Below are 24,305 nucleotides of genomic sequence, written 5' to 3' on the forward strand. Positions count from 1 at the left end.
ACAAATAGGACCAAACACATTATCACACATTATCACAAGGACATGTCCCCTACTAGCAAAGAACTGTTACAACAGGTTATAACAATGAAGACAGATTATAGATATATTGTTTAGGCACAGATAAGAATATCCTAACAAAGAACAAACTGCAAGTGGATAAGTCCACAAATGGTTAAATCCAAGATGGCTGAAAACTTGACTAGCTGCTGACCCTTGACTGCTTTATGCCCCCATTACCATAACATTTCCATGGGGAAACCTCATACTCCCATCATATACCTGATGCCATGACAGTTTCAGATCAAATATATTTAGTAAAAACAACAAAATGGATGACACTGATTCTGGGAATTGCCCAATCATTTCCTGGAACAGGCTTCCCTTTATTGTAGAAAATTATCTGTCTTCATTATGCTAAAAGAAGGAATTAACAGAATGTATTAGAAATTGAAAGACAAATTGTAAGCAGAAACCACAGGACATTGCAAAGTTATGTGAAGACAGAAGGGAAGTACCACAAAGAGGGGAGAAAAGCAGAGATTTAGTTACAACATTGTTTGTGATATTGTAACAATCCTGTCTGTGAGTTCTGGTAGTCTGAATTCTGAGATCAGATTTTCCTAACTTTCAAGGTAATACTAACAATGAACTAGTATCATCTGATGTTACTTAATAACATCTCTGTTTCTTACAACCTGAAAAGATACTCCTTACATACAAACATATACATAAATCCAAGAAAGGGTTATCACATACAAACATACACATAAATCCATAGACTAGGAGTATGCAATATAGTTAGAAAGCTGAAAGCTGAATTAAATTTCTTTACATTGTCGTTCATCGAATGACTGTCATCTAAATAATTTTTGTTTGTTTTAGTCAGATTACTGTATTTCAGTAAGTATATTTTCCTTAATTTGATGTTTTTCTTCTCATAGGTTCATGATATTGCTGTATTAGTGCCACTATGATTAAACTGTCTTTATAAGCTCTAAATATAGTATTAGTTTCTGAAGGAAGAATAGTTTCTTAGAAATATTTAAACATTATTTCATACTTTAAGATTAAATAGTATGTAAGATAGGCAATGGTTAAGAGAAAAAACTTTAGCTGAATTAAATTTAAATGGTTTAATTGAACAAGAAACAATTCACAAATCAGGCAGCCTCCCAAGCCAGAGTAGGCTCAGAAACTTCAGCACAATCACATTGTAGAAAAAGATTTATGAGCAGAAAAAGTAAAGTGATATAATGAAAATGGAAGTAAGGGAAAGACACAGCTGGATTGGATATTTGAACATAGTTTGAACAGTTGGCCACCTTTGGGCAAAACTCAGTGATTGGCACAAGAGTAGACTACAATCTGTGTATAACTTCATTTAGGTTTTAGTTCACAATGTACAGAGAAACCTTTAAGCCAAACTTAAAATATTTAAGGAGGCAGCTTTAGGCTAAACTTGATTTCACAATTCACACCTTTTGGTCATCCAAAATGGGTCTTCTCAACTCCCCCTTTCCTTCTCAATTTTGAGAGGATGAACCAAATTGTAGTCATTGATGTTACTATTACCATTGTAAATGTGCTTATTTGGTCTTGAAATCCAGTAGGAAATAGCAGAACAGTGGGTTTTATAAGGTGGGAATAAGGACTTCAGGTTATTTTTTTGTAAAGGTGAGAAGAAAGAGTACCTTTTTATGATAGAATGTCCTGTTTACATGAGAAAAAGAGAAAAAGAACATGATCTCTTCTAGGACCTATGTATTTCCTTAAAGCCTACTCTTGATTATGTCAAATGCAGAAATTTAGCATGAATGACTCCATTTTGGTTTGATCTGGACTGTTGGAGCCTAGTGCATGAGCTCAGTCCAAAACAATGGCCTCCCATAACTTTATGTAAAAATTTCTCTCCATTTGGTCACACTCTCACTTAGAGTGATCAAAACTCAGGACCTTAGCACCACTCTCAGATACCATCATTTTGGGTTTCTGGCTTCAACACATCATCCATACATTATGGTGCCCTGATGGTCACACATTTTTTTTTTTTTTTCCGCTCTTGTCATTTCAGTTTAACGTTCTAAAGAGACCATTTAACATTCTAAAAGTGGTTGCATGCAAACATTTAAAACTTTTGAGAGAACATGGTGCACCAGGGAGACTACTATTATGACTATCAGGAGGACAATATCAAGAGTTTGAATTATGCTCCTTGGCCAGGGTCCCCATAAACCAAATCACCTAAAATTAAATAGATCAAGGAATGAGTTCGATAAAGAGTCTGCTTGCTTTAACTAAGTAGACTGTTTGTTAATCCCCTACAAATGAATCTCTATCATACCTAATGTGATGTATTTTTCCATGGAAAACTAGTGCCAACAGCTGCACAGATACTTCTCTGTTTAGCTAGTAAGTAATCTAGACCAATTCTATTATTTAGAATAACTTTCACAAGAAAATTTAAAGTCCGTTGTGCAACCATAGCCTTTATAGTAAAATCTGCTATAGGGTCTATCATGAGGCTAAATTTTTAATCATTGTCTCCTTTACTCCAAACTCTCTGAGAAAGAAAAGACCTAAAAAATGGTTCCCTTTTAGAAGAGTAAACCCTGGAAATATTCTCTTTAACCTATGTCTCTTTAACAGACAAATGTCTGTTTCTTACTGATTATGAGACAGTGTATGTACCAATAAAATGTCTCACCTACATTAGGCCTTCATCTTGCATCTATTAAGGCATACAGTTATCCATGTATAAGGCTGGCTGCAAGAATCTTTACAAATAAAATTATATCTTATAAGTCTGTACAACGGAACTCCTTTCATTTCTATTGTTCATAGAGGCATAAGGAAGGGTAAAAATGGAAAGATAAGAGTATTATGATAGTAGATAAATCTTGATTGTATCTTGAGAAAAAGCTGTTCACATTAAGGATGACTTGTTCTGTGGAAAAACTTTCCTGGTTAGCTTTACCTTAAGGTTTCTAAGGGATGTACTGTTCTAAGAGTGTGGAGAGACCCTTCTGAGTTGTTAGAGTATGAATCCAAGGTTCAATGTCCTGAAGTTTTGCTGCAGTATGGATGGCAAGGGCAGTTTCTCTGATGTTCTCAGAAGATTCAACCTTCAGGTTCTCAGTTGTTAAGGGAGTAGATTGTCCTCAGTCAGTAAAACATGAAAAGCTTTCTTTACCTGGTGAAAATACACTGTGTTTTAATGAGCTACTGTTAAAACATCAGCCCTCTTGCATGAAAAAGCTTTTATACAACCAGAAATTATGCATTGAAAATGATGATTGAATGAAAATACTCTACAAATATTTAAATGGTTCATCAGGTAGTGGAATGTACCTGAAGTTTTCATTATCTTCTCAGGAATATGAATTTGAAAAACCAAATATTGGTCATAAAGTACTTTAGCAATTTAGAAGTCACCATTCATATATACATACAAAGCTTTTCATATATGTACCTGTGTGTGTATATACATATTTACATTTATATATATTAAATATATTTACACATATTTATATTTATATATATAGCTCAAAGTTTTCAATAACAAAAGCTTTAAGGACTCAGAAAAGACATGGCAGTCATCCTGGTTCTCATGAGTCCATTCTTGACATTGGACTTATGTCTTCTTGAATACCAATTGTTTCTCTAATTAAGTTATGTAACACTAATAACTGATAGGTTATCATAGGTAATTTCACTTAGACCATGGAGTTCATTCAAATTCTATATCTAAACAATTTCAGTATTGGTTGATTTACCATGAAAATCTGGGAAAGTATTTTCTTGTTATTCTTTTTTTTTTTTTTTTTTTTTTTTTTTTTTTTCCTGCTTGGGTTAGCAGTTTTATCAACCAGTCAGACTTTTCATTACAGTTTCAGGAACTCTTACCCAGTTCAAATGATACGATTCTAAAGTTATCAGATGCCTGTATTCAAGAGTGCTTTTCAGGATTCTTTTTATCCTTTCATGAACCTCCTTAAAGACACGGTATTTTAGATTTTTTTTTCTTTTTCTTTTTCTTTTTTTTTTTTTTTTTTTTTTTGAGATGGAGTCTTGCTCTGTCACCAGGATGGAGTGAAGTGACACGATCTCAGCTCACTGCAACCTCCACATCCTGGGTTCAAGTTATTCTCCTGGCTCAGCTTCCCAAGAGGCTGGAACTATAGGCACATGCAATCACGCCCAGCTAATTTTTGTATTTTTAGTAGAGATGTGGTTTCACCATGTTGACCAGGATGGTCTCAATCTCTTGACCTCATGATACGCTCACCTCAGCCTTCCAAAATGCTGGGATTACAGGCGAGAGCCACCACACCCGGCCTATTTTAGGATTTAACATGCTTGTCAAGGTTTCAGAAACTGCATCAGAATTAAGCAATAAACCATGGGATTGACTTTCAACAGTCAAAGACACAATTGACAAGAAAATTTGGTTATTTTTGTGGTCTACAATAACTTAATCATATAATTATGATTGATAACATATAATCAGACATATTAGCATTTTTAAAATCTCATAGAAATTTAGATCATGTATTAATAACATTCATTAAAATATAACCTGAAGAAGGTTAAACATTATTTATTATTTGACAATGCTTCCCATGTAACTTAACATGTCAAATAATCCTGTTTATCTCTCTTTTGGATGATTCAGGGGCCCTCGCAGCATCCCAAATTTAGAGGTCAAAATATAATTGGATTTGAAGCTGAAATTTGATTTTGAAAAGACTGCATCAATTATGTCAAAGGCTTAAAACACTTGAACAAAAAAGGATCACAGATCACTGTAAAACAATAGTCATTTATTTAACAAGAGTGATAATGAAAATATTTTTAAAAACAAAAACCTATAATGGACATAGAGTTTTCAAAATAATCAGAAGCCGTAAGATATCATGATGATACAGAATCTCTCTCTTCTTTCCTCTCTTTTGTGGTTTGCTCAAAAGATGAATAAAAATATTTTGCTGTGTCTTATTAATACTACATAAAATTTTTGTTCAAAATAGAAAACCAAATTTTGCTTTGTATTAGTGTATTATGAATACTAAAACTAATTGCAATAAAACCTCATAACTTTATTGAATTTGTCATCTTTAACCACATTAAAATTCCATAAACCTTTCACTTTACATTTTTCTGCACCTTTCTATATTCATCTTATTTTATCTATTTTTTTACTCCAGTGTGAATCTTTAAACAAATTTAAGCCAGAAAAATACATATTTTATGACTTCATTACTTTCCTCATCAAACATATATTTTACTTCTGTTTATATACTCTGTATACAGAATTGTTTCTCTTATATCTAGTAGTTTTAAACTCTTAGTAACTCTAATTTCTGTTGAGAACACTAGAAAGTAATTTTTAACTATTTTATATTTATGTTTCTAGATGAAAACCATTTTATAATTGTTTTAGAAAATAATTGTTCAAATTATTGTTTATTAACAGATCTAAATATGTTTAGCTTTTCTTTTCCATATGAATAAAAATTTCAAGGTATATAGAGCTAAACTTATATTTAATAATTCATATTTCAATATCTTAACTTACTGATGACTCAGACTTAAGTGATTATCTATTACTTAATTTAATATAACATGATTGTAAGATTTTATTTATTTATTTTCATTTTTTGAGATGGAGTCTTTCTCTGTTGCCCAAGTTGGAGTGAAGTGCCATGATCTTGGCTCACTGCAACCTCCGACTACTGGGTTCAAGCACTTCTCCTGCCTCAGCCTCCCTAGTAGCTGGGATTACAAGTGTGCGCCACCGTGCCCAGCTAATTTTTGTATTTTCAGTAGAGACAGGATTTCACCATGTTGACTGGCTGGTCTCAGAGTCTTGACCTCAGATAATCAGACAACCTTGACCTCCCAAAGTGCTGAGATTATAGGTGTGAGCCACTGCACCCAGCCTATGACTTTAAGATCTTAAATTACAGAAAACAATTTTGAAGCCATGACACTGGTAGCTTCCTTAATGTCTCTTCCCAGTAATTCTAGGTCCCAAAATGTCACATGGCACTCAGGACGACTTGAAAGTAAAGGCCTAAATCCATTAGGACCAAAGACAAAGCTGTGAAGACTACACTCAGAATATCAAAAATAGTCAGAAGACAAAACAGGGAAAGCAGAGGGAGAAGGGGTCATTCTGGCTAGCAGCTGCTGATATAGGCACTGACAACATGTGTCCAGACCTCATCATGGCCACCTATCCAGACCCCTGAATCCAGAGACTCTAAATCAAAGACAAAAGCTTATAGTCAGATAAAACAATTATCAAATTATATTTGGCTGATCATTTTGAAATAATTTCTATTTTATCAACATTTTAAAAACTAGCTTTAAAAAGAGTCAAAATAGCCAGTGCAATTCCAAGCAAAAAGAATAAACTGAAGGCATCATGCTACCCAACTTCAAACTATACTACAGGTGTATAATAACTAAAACAGCATGGCACTGGTTCAAAAACAGACACACAGACCAATAGAACAGATTAGAGAACCAGGAACTAAGACCACACACCTGCTACAACTATCTGATCTTTGACAAACCTGATAACGAGTAACGAGAAAAAGATTCCCTGTTCAATAAATAGTGCTGGGATAACTGGCTAGCCATATGCAAAAGATTGAAACTAGACCCTTTCCTTACACCATATATAAACTTTAACTTAAGATGAATTAAAACTTAAATGTAAAACCTAAACCTCTAAAAACCCTGGAAGACAACCTAAACAATACCATACAAGACATAGGCACAGGCATATATCTCACGACAAAGATGCCAAAAACAATTGCAAGGAAAGGAAAAATTGCCAAGTGGAATCTAATGAAACTAAAGGGCTTCTGCACAGCAAAATAAACTATCAACAAACAGACAACCTACAGAAGGGGAGAAAATATTTGAAACTCTGCTTCTGACAAAGGTCTAATATCCAGCATTTATAAGGAACTTAAACAAATTTACAAGAAAAAAATTAAAAAGTGGGCAAAGGACATGAACAGACACTTTTCAAAAGAAGACATACATGCAGCCAAGGAGCATACGAAGAAAAGCTCAGCATCACTAATCATTAGAGCAATGCAAACCCAAATCACTATGAGATACCTTATTATATCAGTCAGAATGGCTATTATTAAAAAGTGAAAAAAATAACAGATTCTGATGAGATTGTGGAGAATAAGGAACTTTTATACACTGTTGGTGGGAGTGTAAATGAGTTCAGCCATTGTGGGAGATAGTATGGGGATTCCTTAAAGACTTAAAGACAGAAATAGAAGTCGACCTAGCAATCCCATTGCTGGGTACATACCCAAAGGAATATAAATCTATCTATTATAAAGACACTTGCATAAGTATGTTCAACACAGCACTATTCACAACAGCAAATACATGGAATCAACCTAAATGGTTATCAACAATAGACTGGATAAACAAAATTTGGTCCATATATACTGTGGAATACTATGCAACGATAAAAGAGAACAAGATCATATCCTTTGCAGGCATATGGATAGAGCTGGAGGCCATTATCCTTAGCAAACTAACTGAGGAACGGAAAAGCAAATACTGCATATTCTCACTTATAAATGGAAGCTAAATGATGAGAACACATGGAAGTACAGAGGGAAACAATACACATTGAAATTTTCAGATGGTAGAGGGTGGGAGGATGGAGAGGATCAGGAACAATACGTAATGGATACTAGGCTTAGTTCCTCTGTAATGAAATAATCTGTACATGAAACCCCCATGATACAAGTTTACCTGTGTGAGATACCTGTGCTTCTACACCTGAACTTAAAAGTTAAAATAAAATAAAATATCCCTCAATTAAAAAATGAACAATAAAAACTAATTTTATTTACCAAATACCACATACACAAAATACTATAGACATAAAATACACAGAAGCAGACAGTATGAATCTTTTTTTTTTTTTTTATGCTTTAAGTGCTAGGGTACATGTACATAACATGCAGGTTTGTCACATAAGTATACTTGTGCCATGTTGGCGTGCTGCACCCATCAACTCGTCAGCCCCCATACACTCATCATTTACATCAGGTATAACTCCCAATGCAATCCCTCCCCCCTCCACCCTCCCCCCTCCCCATGATAGGCCCCGGTGTATGATGTTCCCCTTCCTGAGTCCAAGTGATCTCATTGTTCAGTTCCCACCTATGAGTGAGAACATGCGGTGTTTGGTTTTCTGATCTTGTGATAGTTTGCTGAGAATGATGGTTTCCAGCTGCATCCATGTGCCTACAAAGGACACAAACTCATCCTTTTCTATGGCTGTATAGTATTTCACGGTGTATATGAGCCACATTTTCTTAATCCAGTCTGTCACTGATGGACATTTGGGTTGATTCCAAGTCTTTGCTATTGTGAATAGTGCCACAATAAACATACGTGTGCATGTGTCTTTATAGCAGCATGATTTATAATCCTTTGGGTATATACCCAGTAATGGGATGGCTGGGTCATATGGTACTTCTAGTTCTAGATCCTTGAGGAATCACCATACTGTTTTCCATAATGGTTGAACTAGTTTACAATCCCACCAACAGTGTAAAAGTGTTCCTATTTCTCCACATCCTCTCCAGCACCTGTTGTTTCCTGACTTTTTAATGATCGCCATTCTAACTGGTGTGAGATGGTATCTCATTGTGGTTTTGATTTTCATTTCTCTGATGGCCAATGATGATGAGTATTTTTTGATGAGTCTGTTGGCTGTATGAATGTCTTCTTTTGAGAAATGTCTGTTCATATCCTTTGCCCACTTTTTGATGGGGTTGTTTGTTTTTTTCTTGTAAATTTGCTTGGGTTCTTTGTAGGTTCTGGATATTAGCCCTTTGTCAGATGAGTGGATTGCAAAAATTTTCTCCCATTCTGTAGGTTGCCTGTTCACTCTGATGGTAGTTTCTTTTGCCGTTTAGAAGCTCTTTAGTTTAATGAGATCCCATTTGTCAATTCTGGCTTTTGTTGTCGTTGCTTTTGGTGTTTTAGACATGAAGTCCTTGCCCATTCCTATGTCCTGAATGGTATTACTTAGGTTTTCTTCTAGGGATTTTATGGTATTAGGTCTAACATTTAAGTCTCTAATCCATCTTGAATTAATTTTCTTATAAGGAGTAAGGAAAGGATCCAGTTTCAGCTTTCTACTTATCACTAGCCAATTTTCCCAGCACCATTTATTAAATAGGCAATCCTTTCCCCATTTCTTGTTTTTGTCAGGTTTGTCAAAGATCAGATGGTTGTAGATGTGTGGTATTATTTCTGAGGGCTCTGTTCTGTTCCATTGGTCTATATCTCTGTTTTGGTACCAGTACCATGCTATTTTGGTTACTGTAGACTTATAGTATAGTTTGAAGTCAGGTAGTGTGATGCCACCAGCTTTGTTCTTTTGACTTAGGATTGTCTTGGAGATGCGGGCTCTTTTTTGGTTCCATATGAACTTTAAAGCAGTTTTTTTTTTTTCCAATTCTGTGAAGAAACTCATTGGTAGCTTGATAGGAATGGCATTGAATCTATAAATTACCTTGGGCAGTATGGCCATTTTCACGATATTGATTCTTCCTATCCATGAGCATGGTATGTTCTTCCATTTGTTCGTGTCCTCTTTTATTTCACTGAGCAGTGGTTTGTAGTTCTCCTTGAAGAGGTCCTTTACATCCCTTGTAAGTTGGATTCCTAGGTGTTTTATTCTCTTAGAAGCAATTGTGAATGGAAGTTCATTCCTGATTTGGCTCTCTGTCTGTCTGTCACTGGTGTATAAGAATGCTTGTGATTTATGCACATTGATTTTGTATCTTGAGACTTTGTTGAAGTTTCTTATCAGCTTAAGGACATTTTGGGCTGAGACAATGGGATTTTCTAAATATACAATCATGTCATCTGCAAAGAGGGACAATTTGACTTCTTCTTTTCCTAACTGAATACACTTGATTTCTTTCTCTTCCCTGATTGCCCTAGCCAGAATTTCCAACACTATGTTGAATAGGAGTGGTGAGAGAGGGCATCCCTGTCTTGTGCCAGTTTTCAAAGGGAATTTTTCCAGTTTTTGCCCATTCAGTATGATATTGGCTGTGGGTTTGTCATTAATAGCTCTTATTATTTTGAGATACGTTCCATCAATACTGAATTTATTGAGTGCTCTTAGCATGAAGGGCTGTTGAATTTTGTCAAAGGCCTTTTCTGCATCTATTGAGATAATCATGTGGTTTTTGTCTTTGATTCTGTTTATATGCTGGATTACATTTATTGATTTGTGTATGTTGAACTAGCCTTGCATTCCAGGGATGAAACCCACTTGATCATGGTGGATAAGCTTTTTGATGTGCTGCCGGATCTGGTATGCCAGTATTTTATTGAGGATTTTTGCATCAATGTTCATCAGGAATATAGGTCTAAAATTCTCTTTTTTTGTTGTTGTGTCTCTGCCAGGTTTTGGTATCAGGATGATGTTGGCCTCATAAAATGAGTTAGGGAGGATTCCCTCTTTTTCTATTGATTGGAATAGTTTCAGAAGGAATGGTACCAACTCCTCCTTGTACCTCTGGCAGAATTCAGCTGTGAATCCATCTGGTCCTGGACTTTTTTTGGTTGGTAGGCTATTAATTATTGCTTCAATTTCAGAGCCTGCTATTGGTCTATTCAGGGATTCAGCTTCTTCCTGGTTTAGTCTTGGGAGAGTGTAAGTGTCCAGGAAATTATCCATTTCTTCTAGATTTTCTAGTTTATTTGCATGGAGGTGTTTATAGTATTCTCTGATGGTAGTTTGTATTTCTGTGGGGTCAGTGGTGATATCCCCTTTATCATTTTTTATTGCGTCTATTTGATTCTTCTCTCTTTTCTTCTTTATTAGTCTTGCTAGCAGCCTGTCAATTTTGTTGATCTTTACAAAAAACCAATTCCTGGATTGATTGATTTTTTGGAGGGTTTTTTGTGTCTCTATCTCCTTCAGTTCTGCTCTGATCTTAGTTATTTCTTGCCTTCTGCTAGTTTTTGAATGTGTTTCCTCTTGCTTCTCTAGTCTTTTAATTGTGATGTCAGAGTGTCAATTTTAGATCTTTCCAGCTTTCTCTTGTGGGCATTTAGTGCTATAAATTTCCCTTTAGACACTGCTTTAAATGTGTCTCAGAGATTCTAGTATGTTGTATTTTTGTTCTTATTGGTTTCAAAGAAAATCTTTATTTCTGCCTTCATTTCGTTATGTACCCAGTAGTCATTCAGGAGCAGGTTATTCAGTTTCCATGTAGTTGAGCGGTTTTGATTGAGTTTCTTAGTCCTGAGTTCTAGTTTGATTGCACTGTGGTCTGAGAGACAGTTTCCGTTCTTGTACATTTGCTGAGGAGTGCTTTATTTCCAATTATGCGATCCATTTTGGAATAAGTGTGATGTGGTGCTGAGAAGAATGTATATTCTGTTGATTTGGGGTGGAGAGTTCTATAGATGTCTATTAGGTCTGCTTGCTGCAGAGATGAGTTCAATTCCTGGATATCCTTGTTAACTTTCTGTCTCGTTGATCTGTCTAATGTTGACAGTGGGGTGTTGAAGTCTCCCATTATTATTGTGTGGGAGTCTAAGTCTCTTTGTAAGTCTCTAAGGACTTGTTTTATGAAACTGGGTGCTCCTGTATTGAGTGCATATATATTTAGGATAGTTAGCTCTTCCTGTTGAATTGATCCCTTTACCATTATGTAATGGCCTTCTTTGTCTCTTTTGATCTTTGATGGTTTAAAGTCTGTTTTATCAGAGACTAGTATTGCAACCCCTGCTTTTTTTTCTTCTCCATTTTCTTGGTAGATCTTCCTCCATCCCTTTATTTTGAGCCTATGTATGTCTCTGCATGTGAGATGGGTCTCCTGAATACAGCAGACTGATGGGTCTTGACTCTTTATCCAGTTTGCCAGTCTGTGTCTTTTAACTGGACCATTTAGTTTATTTACATTTAAGGTTAAGATTGTTATGTGTGAACTTGATCCTGCCATTATGATATTAACTGGTTATTTTGCTCGTTAGTTGTTGCAGTTTCTTCCTAGACTCGGTGGTCTTTACATTTTGGCATATTTTTGCAAGGGCTGGTACTGGTTATTCCTTTCCATGTTTAGTGCTTCCTTCAGGGTCTCTTGTAAGGCAGGCCTGGTGGTGACAAAATCTCTAAGCATTTGCTTATCTGTAAAGGATTTTATTTCTCCTTCACTTATGAAACTTAGTTTGGCTGCATATGAAATTCTGGGTTTAAAATTATTTTCTTTAAGAATGTTGATTATTGGCCCCTACTCTCTTCTGGCTTGTATAGTTTCTGCCGAGAGATCTGCTGTTAGTCTCATGGGCTTCCCTTTTTGTGTAACCCGGCCTTTCTCTCTGTCTGCCCTTAACATTTTTTCCTTCATTTCAACTTTGCTGAATCTGGCAATTATGTGTCTTGGAGTTGCTCTTCTCGAGGAGTATCTTTGTGGCATTCTCTGTATTTCCTGAATTTGAATATTGGCCTGCCCTACTAGGTTGGGGAAGTTCTCCTGGAGGATATCCTGAAGAGTGTTTTCCAACTTGGTTCCATTTTTCCCCTCACTTTCCGGCACCCCAATCAGACGTAGATTTGGTCTTTTTACATAATCCCATACTTCTTGCAGGCTTTGTTCATTTCTTTTTCTTCTTTTTTCTTTTGGTTTCTCTTCTCGCTTCATTTCATTCATTTGATCCTCAATCGCTGATACTCTTTCTTCCAGTTGATCGAGTCGGTTACTGAAGCTTATCTTTTGTCACGTATTTCTCATGTCTTGGTTTTCATCTCTATTCGTTTATGGCTTTCTCTGCATTAATTATTCTAGTTATCAATTCTTCCACTCTTTTTTCAAGATTTTTAGTTTCTTTGCACTGGGTATGTAATTTCTCCTTTAGCTCTGAGAAGTTTGATGGACTGAAGCCTTCTTCTCTCATCTCGTCAAAGTCATTCTTCGTCCAGCTTTGATCCATTGCTGGTGATGAGCTGCGTTCCTTTGCAGGGGGAGATGTGCTCTTACTTTTTGAATTTCCAGCTTTTCTGCCCTGCTTTTTCCCCATCTTTGTGGTTTTATCTGCCTCTGGTCTTTGATGATGGTGATGTACTGATGGGGTTTTGGTGTGGGTGTCCTTCCTGTTTGTTAGTTTTCCTTCTAACAGTCAGGACCCTTAGCTGTAGGTCTGTTGGAGATTGCTTGAAGTCCACTCCAGACCCTGTTTTCCTGGGTATCAGCAGCAGAGGCTGCAGAAGATAGAATATTTCTGAACAGCCAGTGTACCTGTCTGATTCTTGCTTTGGAAGCTTCCTCTCAGGTGTGTACTCCACTGTGTGAGGTGTGGGGTGTTGGTCTGCCCCTAGTGGGGGATATCTCCCAGTTAGGCTACTCAGGGGTCAGGGACCCACTTGAACAGACAGTCCATCCGTTCTCAGATCTCAACCTCCATGTTGGGAGATCCACTGCTCTCTTCAATGCTGTCAGACAGAGTCGTCTGCATCTGCAGAGGTTTCTGATGCTTTTGTTGTTGTTGTTGTTGGTTAGCTGTGCCCTGTCCCCAGAGGTGGAGTCTACAGAGACTTGCAGGCCTCCTTGAGCTGCTGTGAGCTCCACCCAGTTCAAGCTTCCCAGCGGCTTTGTTTACCTACTTAAGCCTCAGCAATGGTGGGTGCCCCTCCCCCAGCCTGGCTGCTGCCTTGCAGTTAGATCACAGACTGCTGTGCTAGCAATGAGGGAGGCTCCCTCGGCATGGGACCCTCCCAGCCAGGTGTGGGATATAGTCTCCTGGTGTGCTCATTTGCTAAGACCCTTGGTAAAGCACAGTATTAGGGTGGGAGTTACCCGATTTTCCAGGTGTTGTGTGTCTCAGTTCCCCTGGCTAGGAAAAGGGATTCCCTTCCCCCTTGTGCTTCCCAGATGAGGCGATGCCTCGACTAGCTTCAGCTCTCACTGGTCGGGCTGCAGCAGCTGACCAGCACCGATTGTCTGGCAATCTCTGGTAAGATGAACCCAGTACCTCAGTTGAAAACATTGAAATCACCTGTCTTCTGTGTCGCTCACGCTGGGAGCTGGAGACTGGAGCTGTTCCTATTCGGCCATCTTGCTCCACCCCAATCGACATTATGACTCTTATAAAAGATTTTTATTTACTGGCTTTTAAATAGACTTTCTTTTCCCCATTTGGCCTATCACTCTTCGAATTACCTGTTTCATTTCCTTAAGCAATTGTTAACTAGACGACAAATTTGCATTTCTAAAGGTACAACCCTTAGGTGGAACAAAACAAATTATTTTTTTATAAGCACAGCGCTAAGATTCTAGGCCTAAATAGTGTATCATCATTTGCTCAAACCAAGGAAATAAAATATGCTCACATAAAAGTTCACTTAAGGCAAGATAGCCAGAAGAGGTATGATTTCTTATGTAAATTAAAAAGAATGCTAAAAGTTTCTAATGTACATAGGTAGACTTACATCTATAAAGGAAGTCTCAAATTTTTAAGGATATTTATTTCACAAAAGAATTTCCAATTACATTTCAGAATTAAAAAATAATAGCTAATTAGTTTACAGAAAGATTTATTTTAGTTGAATAGGGTGTTTTTTTAGCTAAAATTACCTGAGTTCAGGTTAATGGGTGGAGTCCACTGAGGAACAGGACCAAAAAAGCATTGTATGCCTCAACTCAGCATGGATAGATCTGAAAAAGAAGCAAATTTATTTTACCTTTTATAAACACGTTATCTAGGATAGCTTTCTTTCCACCTTTGGGGCAGGATAGTAACTAAGCCAAAAGTTTAGCAGGTTTAATTAGTCTCTTCAATTACTCGCTCAAGTTTTTCATTTACCTTTTACAAAGACTTTAAATAAAAATATTGAAATATTTTTAGAAGCTTCTGCGTATAAATAGGCTTCCCTAGATGAGATTAATTTAGGAGCCCTTATTTTCAAATGTACTTCAGTGTAGTGTTGTTCACTTGGAACATTGCTCTGTAACTTATCTTTAGTAAGATTTCACCATTTCTGTAACACTTGCTACCTTTGGGGCCTAATGCTTATACATATATAAGCTGGATGGTATTTAGTCCTTCATAAATTAAGGATCCCACTTTTACCTCAAATATTGGCTTTGTCCCTGAGGTTTCATTGATCAAGTTAGCCAATAGTTTTATTCCCTGCCCGAACACAAAAGAAAAATAAAACAAAGAGGCAGGACACAAAAATTTCTGCAAATTTCTAAAAGCCAAAATTTACACCCTCAGCAATATTGTCATTTACTATCAGATTTGTTCTGACTCAGTCAGATATAAGAGACCTCAAACTGGATTCAAGCCAGTTAATTACCAGATCCAATCTGATCCTGGACCCAGTTCAGTTTCTCTTGTAACTTCCAAACCGAGTTTGGATCAGAAATTTGTTCAAAGAAAGTCAGAAAGCTCAAAAATGCAAATCCATGGAGCTTCAGAATCTGAGAGTGAATTTACCACAATCCTCTGCTGCTCCAAGAGAGAAATGGACACAATGAGCCTGATAGGTACCTCGCTTCGGCACTCAGCGCTTCTGGGGCTCATTAGAAGCTCTACTTCAGATCTTATTTCTGATGCCATCTGTTAAAAGAAAAGCTTTAGGCAAATTAAATTTAACAGAGCTTAATTCAACAAAGAACAATTTGAGAATTGAGCAGCCTCCCATGATGTACAGAAAATGGAAGTGAGGTACAGAAACAGCTGGATTGGTTTCAGCTTGGTGTCTACCTTAGTTGAACATGGTTTGAACAGCTGGCTACCTTTGATTGACCAAAACTTGGTAATTGGCACAAGAGCAGGCTACAGTCTGTATACAACTTCATTTAGGTTATAGTTCATGATGTACAGAGAAACCACTAGGCCAAACATCAAATATGTAAGAAATCAGCTTTAGGCTAAACTTGATCTAAAAAGTTACATTAATTACTAGTTATAGATTAGTGTTACTAACTTCTATTTTGACATTATAAATTTGGAAGTAAGTTTTGCCCTTAAACTAATAGGTAACATGCTAAAAAATTTAAGGTTAATTAATAATTACATATAAAAATGATGTAATGAATGTAAATACTTCACTAAAATTTAATAAACATTTGAAAATTCAATAACCAGCATCCCTATGATCAAAGATCAAAAATACTGCCCTCTGGTTACTGAATATGTAATGGGAATTGAAATCAGATATTTTATTATTAAATTCTGTCCCATCAATTTTCGAATGTCTTTTGCAATACTTATCACATTTAGGCTGTGCCAATCTAGCTCATTTGTGTGAGACTTGTAAAATCTGGGCAAGAAATTGTCATTGGGAAAAAAGGGCAGACCAAAAAAATCTAAAAAGTTACAATTATTTAAATCTACTATTTATGAAAACATAGTCTGTTTTTCCTTAAAAGACTGAAACTGCATTGCTGACTAGATTACTCTTGTCTTAGAAAAATTAATGCTTGACAATGTGGAATCTCACATTTTTTATTATATTTAGTGAAATGTTATGTATCCTATATGAACAAAAAAAAAATCAAAAGACTCTCTTAACCAAACACATTACATATTTCTTTATAAACTTGAGGGAAAAATCTAATTTTCTTTTAGTAGCTTTTCATATTCCAAGACTATCTGCTCTTTTAGCTTCTTACCCTGGCATTTCTTTATAAGACTCCTTATTTCATGCTATGTTCTAGCATTTGCAACTCTCAGAAAACTGTCATGCCTTATTGTCTTTTCTACTTTTGCATATGATACTCCATTTTGCTCCTTCTGGTGTATCATCAGTATACACAGGAAGTAAATTTTTCCTTAGTTGTAATATTTCAAATCAAATGCCATCTCTTCCAGGAAGCTACCATGATGCCATCGGGAAGTTTTCATTGAAGTTTCCTCAATGACCTTGTCCATGCCTTGGCTCGAAAACACATTTCATCATTGCAATTGTGTGTTTCCACACCTCTTATCCAGTTAAACTATAGACTTCTCAAGTGAAGGATCCATGTTCAAATGCTATTTTTTAAATTTCTCCTTTCTGCCTTGAGTGGTGCCAGATATTCTGTTATATTCTAAATACATGATGTAAAAACCAAAACGAAGTAGAAGAAAAAGTGACTTTTTATGTGTCTACTAATTGTTTACTTGGTTTTTAAAAAGTAGTAGAAATAGAATAGCTAATAAAAATGTTAAAATAGTTATATTTAAGTTAAAATGGGCGGGTTTGAGAAACACAAAAGGAAAATTTTAGAAGTTGTGAAAAAATCTTTCACCGTGATTAAATGAGATTCATCCCAGGGATTCAAGGATGGCTTAACATATCAAAATATATTTTAAATATAACATAAGAAAATAGAAATGTTTCAAGAAAAAGAAAATATATTATAAATAGACTTATAAGCATTGGTTCAATCTACATAATTGCTTATATGAAGGTACATTATTTACAGATTATCTCAATTCTTAATGTGACTTGACCTTGTACTAAGGTTAACCTATAAAATTAACTTTTTGGAAACGTGCTGGATATAGCAGTGATCAATTGAGTTGAAATCGGGTATTTTTCTAGAGATGTGAAAAATAAATACAAAACACAATGTTTGAGACAGTAATTTCCTTATTTGTTAGTGTATTATTACAACCTCCAGCCTCCTTTATAATTGTATATTTCAGAACCCTACCTCAAAATATCTACCACAAAATTTAAAACTTCCAGGCAAAAGGTAAAAGAATACATATACTTAGATATGTTTTATGCAACTCTAGTCTTGGGTCCTTTATCTAGAATGACAACTCTACGGGGCAGTTTATGTATCTTTCTAGAATCACTTTTGTTATAGTAACTGCTAATCTCAACATTGATGTAGAATATACTGGTTTCTTAGAATCTCAGTTCTATAATCACCCTTCCTTCAATAATGTTGTCCTTTTTCCCACTTTAGCTACCTTATTGCATCACTATACTCTTGACTTTGTCTTAAACTTTTACACCATATCTTTCCTAATCTCAACTTCAATTATCTCAACTCTGACGATAATTTTATCAATACTCTTCCTTTTGTACCCCAACTTTAACAATCTCTCCATCTCAGGAGAAAATTTATTTGGTTTATTCATACTACCCTTTCATAGCCCTTATCACTCACTTCTCATTTCCTTATAGAACTTAAAGTACTTAATCATTCTTCTCCTTCAAATACTTTCTTTTATGTGGCACTATATCTATCTTTGTTTTCTTTTACTTCTCTGGTCAGTCTGATTCAATCTTCTGTCTTCCAAGCTATAGACACTGGCATGACATGCTGCTCACCCCTTTCATCTTTTCTCTTTAAGGTCCTTCAGTCTTTAAGTGAGTTCAAATTCTACAAGTTTAATTACCAATTAAATGCTAAGGATTCTCAGATTTTTTTTTTTTTTTTTTTAAACAGGCAAGTTCTCTTGAACTCTAAACTCTTAACCAAACTATCTATTCAAATATCTCTACTTGAGTACCTAACAAACATCTCAAACTCAACATATCAAAAATGAGCACCTGGTGTTCCTCATCACTTTCTTCCTGTGCTCTTCATCTTGATCAATGTCAGCTGTATTCCATGACTTCCTAAGCCACAAGCTGTGGTTTATTCTTGATTCTTCTTTTTCCATCACACACTTTTTCCAATCTGTCAGCAAGTTTTGTTGGCTGTACATTCAAGATACCTACAGTTTTAAAACTTCTCACAATAACTATTTGATCTGTTTTCTTTACTTCCTTACTCCTACCTCTGCCTCTAGTACTTTCTTAGCACAGCAGAGTTTTGTATTAAAAATCCAGATCTGATCATGTCACCCCTCTACCTAAAACCCTTCAATATCCCCCATCTCAGTCATAATGGAAGCCAGTGTTTTTATTATGTCTGAAATTCCCTAGATTAGAACTTTTCAAACTATTAATGAAGGACTATCTTTTAATTTTAATTCCATGATGACTCAACAATTTTGTGAAATGAGAAAAAGTATTAGTATAAAATGAATAAAAACAGGACATACAAACCCAAATATTTTAATACTAATTTTAATAGACATAAAGTTACTCTATTACTGTATCAAATTTCTATAAAAGTTGCTTAACATTTACTCTTAATTTTTTGTATCTATTTCCTTACACTAGAAACAAATTGTTCAGGGTCCTCACACTGAGTGGAGCTGCTGGAGTAGCTCGGGCTTTCTCTACTAACTCAGATCACTTATTTCATCACCCTCTCCTCTCCTTTTCTCTATCCAACCACAGTTTTACAGGAACATTCTGCCTCAGGAACTCCCTCTTTATAGCAGCTGCATGACTTACACTCCAATTTCCTTTAGGTCTTTATTCAAGTGTTACCTTCAGTAAAGTATTTCTTGGCCATTCTCTCTAGAAGATAAATTCCTTTTAAATATTTCCTTATCCTATTGCTTAATTTATATATTTTTTAGTGTTTATTATTCTTTAAAATAATATTCTATCTCTTTGATTAGAACATAAGCTCTGAATAAAGATTTTTGTATGTTAATTTACTGCTGAATTTTGCACATTTTGGCAGATAGTAGGAGTTTGATCAACATTTTAAAAATGAATGATTATTAGTGACTCTTGAGATGCTAAAACCCTTATGAGTAACATGAGGCGTTAAAAATTCATTCAGAAGTTTAAACAGGGTTACTGACTTATAAAAACTGTAATAAAATATTTGTTATACATGTAATTGAAAAGAAAAATTGATGTCAAAAATTCAAGTACTTGTCCACAACTGTATCTTATGTAGAAATTGGAAGCTTTACTTGTTAAACTTAAGGGAAAAATAAAGTGAACTTGTTTATGTGATGTTATTTTTAGCGTATGCACTTGTTGTCGGGTAATAAAACACAAAATTATCTACAAGTGTTACTGAACTTATAAAAGACTTGTGTTGCATAGTGTCTTGGTAATTTTTTATAAAAACTAGAATCCTGAGGCATCTGAAGATGTTTTTATTATTTTAAATATCTTCATATAAAAATGCTATGAACCACTGATATGACAGAAAATTATTCAATTTTAATGTCTTAAAATTTATTACAGTAAAATGTAGGAAAAGAAAAGAAGTACTGAGTAAACTGTAAAGCAATGACATTTCTTGAACCCGTTAGAAAATGGAGAGCAAAGAGTCACTCTGAAGTCTGGAGAGATAGACAAATCCAAAGAATCACAGCCAAGACGGAAAATTCATAAAATCCAATATAAAGGTGTTTATATTTCCTTAACATTTCCTTTTTCAAAAGCTCTGGTTGTACCCTTATATATGTGCTTATCAACAGAAATATGGGGCTCAGAACCCTACACTTTAACTCAGATATTAAAAAAGTCATAACTTCTCCATTTCTTTTGTAAACAAGGTAAATAATGAACTATCAACTGTCATGAGGAGTTTGGATCCTCAAATTTGGAGGCTGGGGATGAAAAGGGAAATCATTAACTTTGAAAACTCAAAGATAAAGATAAATTTATGGTTTTGTTTTGTTTTTAGTAAAAATAAAGAAAAACCACAAACCCTCTTATTACCAGGATACAATCAATACTATGAGTTGTTTTTTATTTAATCTACACTAACCCAAGGTCTTTAACGACATTCAGTCTTCAAATATTTTCCAGACTTTATTGTACATTTTAAAGTAAATAATTAATATAACCTATTTCTTAAAATGTTTTTTATTGACATTTCTCATGCTGGGCTAATTGCTATTTTTAATGGAATTTCATGACGATAGAATTTACTCTCAACAATGGCTTAAATTAAGACATTGAGCAGAGAAATGAGTTCCAAGGATGAGCTACACATATATTCAACATTAAAAAGCTACATAAAGATATTTGATCCCAAGATGGCTGAGTCACAGAGACTTGTACCAGCCCAGCCAAAAAAGATTCAGGGCTATTCAAAAAAAGGATTTGAATAATATTTTGAAGATAACATCAAGATTAGCCAAAATTAATCACAGGAGAAAAAAAGGAAGAAAATCTACCTATCAGTACACAGAAGTTTATTATTGTTATATGATCACTGTTAAATATATTTTAATGTATGTTCAATCATGCAAAACCTGAAATTAAAATACCAAATATCAGATAAATGTCATTGTCTATTTAAGACTACATGGTCTAGGCATCTATTATTTTTTCAAGCAATTGTAAAACAAAAATATTTTTACATTTTGTGCTATAGAAAAACATTTATGAAAGAAAAATAAAGATTACAACATCAATGTTCTATAAAACAGCTACCTATTTTCATTGCTAATAATGAAAGATGATAACCAAACTCTCATTTTAAAATAATTTATATTTACCAATTGAGGTTGAATATACATATATAATAGCAATCATTTCCAAAATTAGGCAAAAACACCACAAATTTTTCTTTATAAAATAGAGTTTGGGAGCCTGTATGGTACTCATGAATGAATAAACTTTTCATGATGATTAAGAAATTAGTTTTTAGAGTAATAGAATTTATATATATATGTATTTATATTTTGTGTTAAGTGGAAGAGTAGTTTCTAAGAAAACACAGTATTTGCTTTGACCATGTAAAATATGTAACAGATATTCAGCAAAAACAGGAAATAGAATATCTTCTACACAGAGTAACAAAAGCAGCCATTGGCATTTTCACTGATGATGGGAATATCAATTTCAAAACAGATAGATCTGAACTATTATAGAAAACTGTGTTCATACCAACAAGCATATATTTTTACAAAGAGAAAAGCAATTATATTTAATATCTGTTAAAAGGTACAGCATATTTTCAAAGTTGCAAAAAATAGATTTAGGAATATTCCATCCATTTTGTAAAGGATGAGATGATTCATCCTGATTAGGCTTCCTGTTGAGGCTGAGTGGTTTTAACAAAAGAAGGAAATCAATGAATGACCAATAGAATATAATGGATTTGAAATGCTATATTTTAATGAGGCAGCAATAGGAGGCCATTAGAATAAAATGGATTGACCATCAAAAGCACATAAAATAATTTATTAAACAAGCTGATGTGCAGATAATCACAAAGTATGCTGATAAGAATATCCAGAAATAGTTGGAGAGTAGTTTTCTGCTAAGTTCTAAACTAAGGAATATTATCATGCAAAAGAAAAATAACTACAATTTACTTAGTATCAATACATGCCAGGACCTTTTTGCCACCTTCAAATTTCATGTATTGTGTAACTTATGATATTGTATAATGACAAGTCACAGTACCTTGGATGAAATCTGCAAATATATGTATGTTCCTTGAAATATGATTAATATTAACTAAGAATAATTATAATTAATATTAGATATCAATAGGTTGCTTATTATTTCTTGTCACATAATCTCTCTGATCTCTTAATGCATGGTTTATATAATTATTATCTAATCTATATCATTTTTATAAGATCAGAAATAACTTAGTTACCACAGAAACAGCTTGGGAAATGAACAAAGTTTGAAAAAGCTACAATTGCCATTTGTAGAGCTAGTTATTTGTAAAATATTGAGTAAGTACCCCCGTCATAAGAGGGATATGGACAGGAGGCAGGGAAACACTGGGTAGAAGAGGGTAGTTTCCAGGCAAAGGCCCCACTCTCAAGCCTGGAAACCTGTGGCCCTAAAAGTGAACAGGCATTCCTATTTTTGTGCCTAAATGTTGCCTTTTGGCCTGCCACACCCCCCTATCCTGTACCCATATAAACCCCAAACCCTGGGCTCCATGAGCAGACAAGCAGATGAGCAGAAAAGCATAGGAACAGAAGAGTAGCAAGGCAGAGAAGAAGAGAAGAGAAATAGCATCTGAACATTGAGAGGAGTTCGGCTGGGGAAGGTCAAAGAGGAGACTGGCCACAGGACAGCCGAAATTCAGGGGAAGATCATCTTCCCACTCCATCCCCTTTCCAACTACTCATCCGTTCTACTGAGAGCCACCTCCACCACGCAGTAAAATCCCCAGCATTTAGCATCCTTTAATTTGTCCATGTGACCTGAGTTTTCCTGGAGGCTGGAGAAGAACCCAGGTACCAAAAGAGCATTAAGCTGGTTAACACTTAAGCCATCTGTGGATAGCAGAGCTAAAGGAGCACTGTAACATGCCCACTGGGGCTTTGGGAGTTGCAGGCACCCACCCCTCAGCACTACTGTGGGGCCGGAGTCCGAAAGCACCCGCCTGGGCTCCTGCACCTACCCATCTGCATTCTCCCCCACCCATAAGGGGTTTGGGTGCAGTGGCGGAACAAGCCACACTCCTGTTGCAAGTCCTGCGAGGGCGGTCAGGAAACTCTCCAGTTTCAATAATTGTCTATTATTTTAATATTTCTAGATAACCTTCATTTTTCAGACTCTAGATTAAAATAAGAATTCAGCATACCAATAGTAACAACTCTTAGAAAGATTAATTGAAATGTGATTAAAATTAATTCAAACTATAACTAGAATTGCTTGGAAATTAATGGGTGAAGCTTTACGGTAACATATTAAAAGCTCACCCCATCATTGTAATAATTATGCTAAATTCATACGAACAAGTATATTTGGAGACATAAAATGTTGGTCTTCTGGGGTTACAAATATTATTTTTATGTCTTTCATTCACTCATCACTATCGTGGCAGAAGTTATGCCTAAATTAAATTTAAACACTCTTTTCCAGTAAACAAAATTATGTCAATTTACCTTCTTTCCTCCGTGAAAACTAGTTGTGTATCTGTATTCTTAACTCAATTTAAAATGAGTGTAGATCATCACTCTTTCTCTGACATTTTCTGGTCTAGCCTAGTTCAGTGATTTTTTTTTTTTTTGACTAATACTATTTATTTATGTATTGATATGTTTGATTTAAAAGCCAATTTTTAGTATCATAGGTTTCCAATTGATATTTGCGTTTTTGTTTGTTTTGTTTTGTTTTTCTTTTTGAGATGGAGTCTCGCTCTGTTGCCCAGACTAGAGTGCAGTGGCACAATTTCGGCTCACTGCAACCTCCACCTCACGGGTTCAAGGGATTCTCCTACCTTGGCCTCCTGAGTAGCTGGGACTACAGGCATGTGCCACCACACCTGGCTGATTTTTGTATTTTTAGTAGAGAAGGGGTTTCACCATATTAGTCAGACTGTTCTCAAACTCCTGACCTCAAGTGATCCACCCACCTCGGCCTCCCAAAGTGCTATGATTACAGGCGTGAACCACTGCACCCAGTCAATATTTGCATGTTCTAACTGATTGCTTTTAAAGAT

The sequence above is a fragment of the Macaca fascicularis genome, chromosome 2 (genome assembly GCF_037993035.2).
Source record: "Macaca fascicularis isolate 582-1 chromosome 2, T2T-MFA8v1.1".
Taxonomy (NCBI): Eukaryota; Metazoa; Chordata; class Mammalia; order Primates; family Cercopithecidae; genus Macaca; species Macaca fascicularis.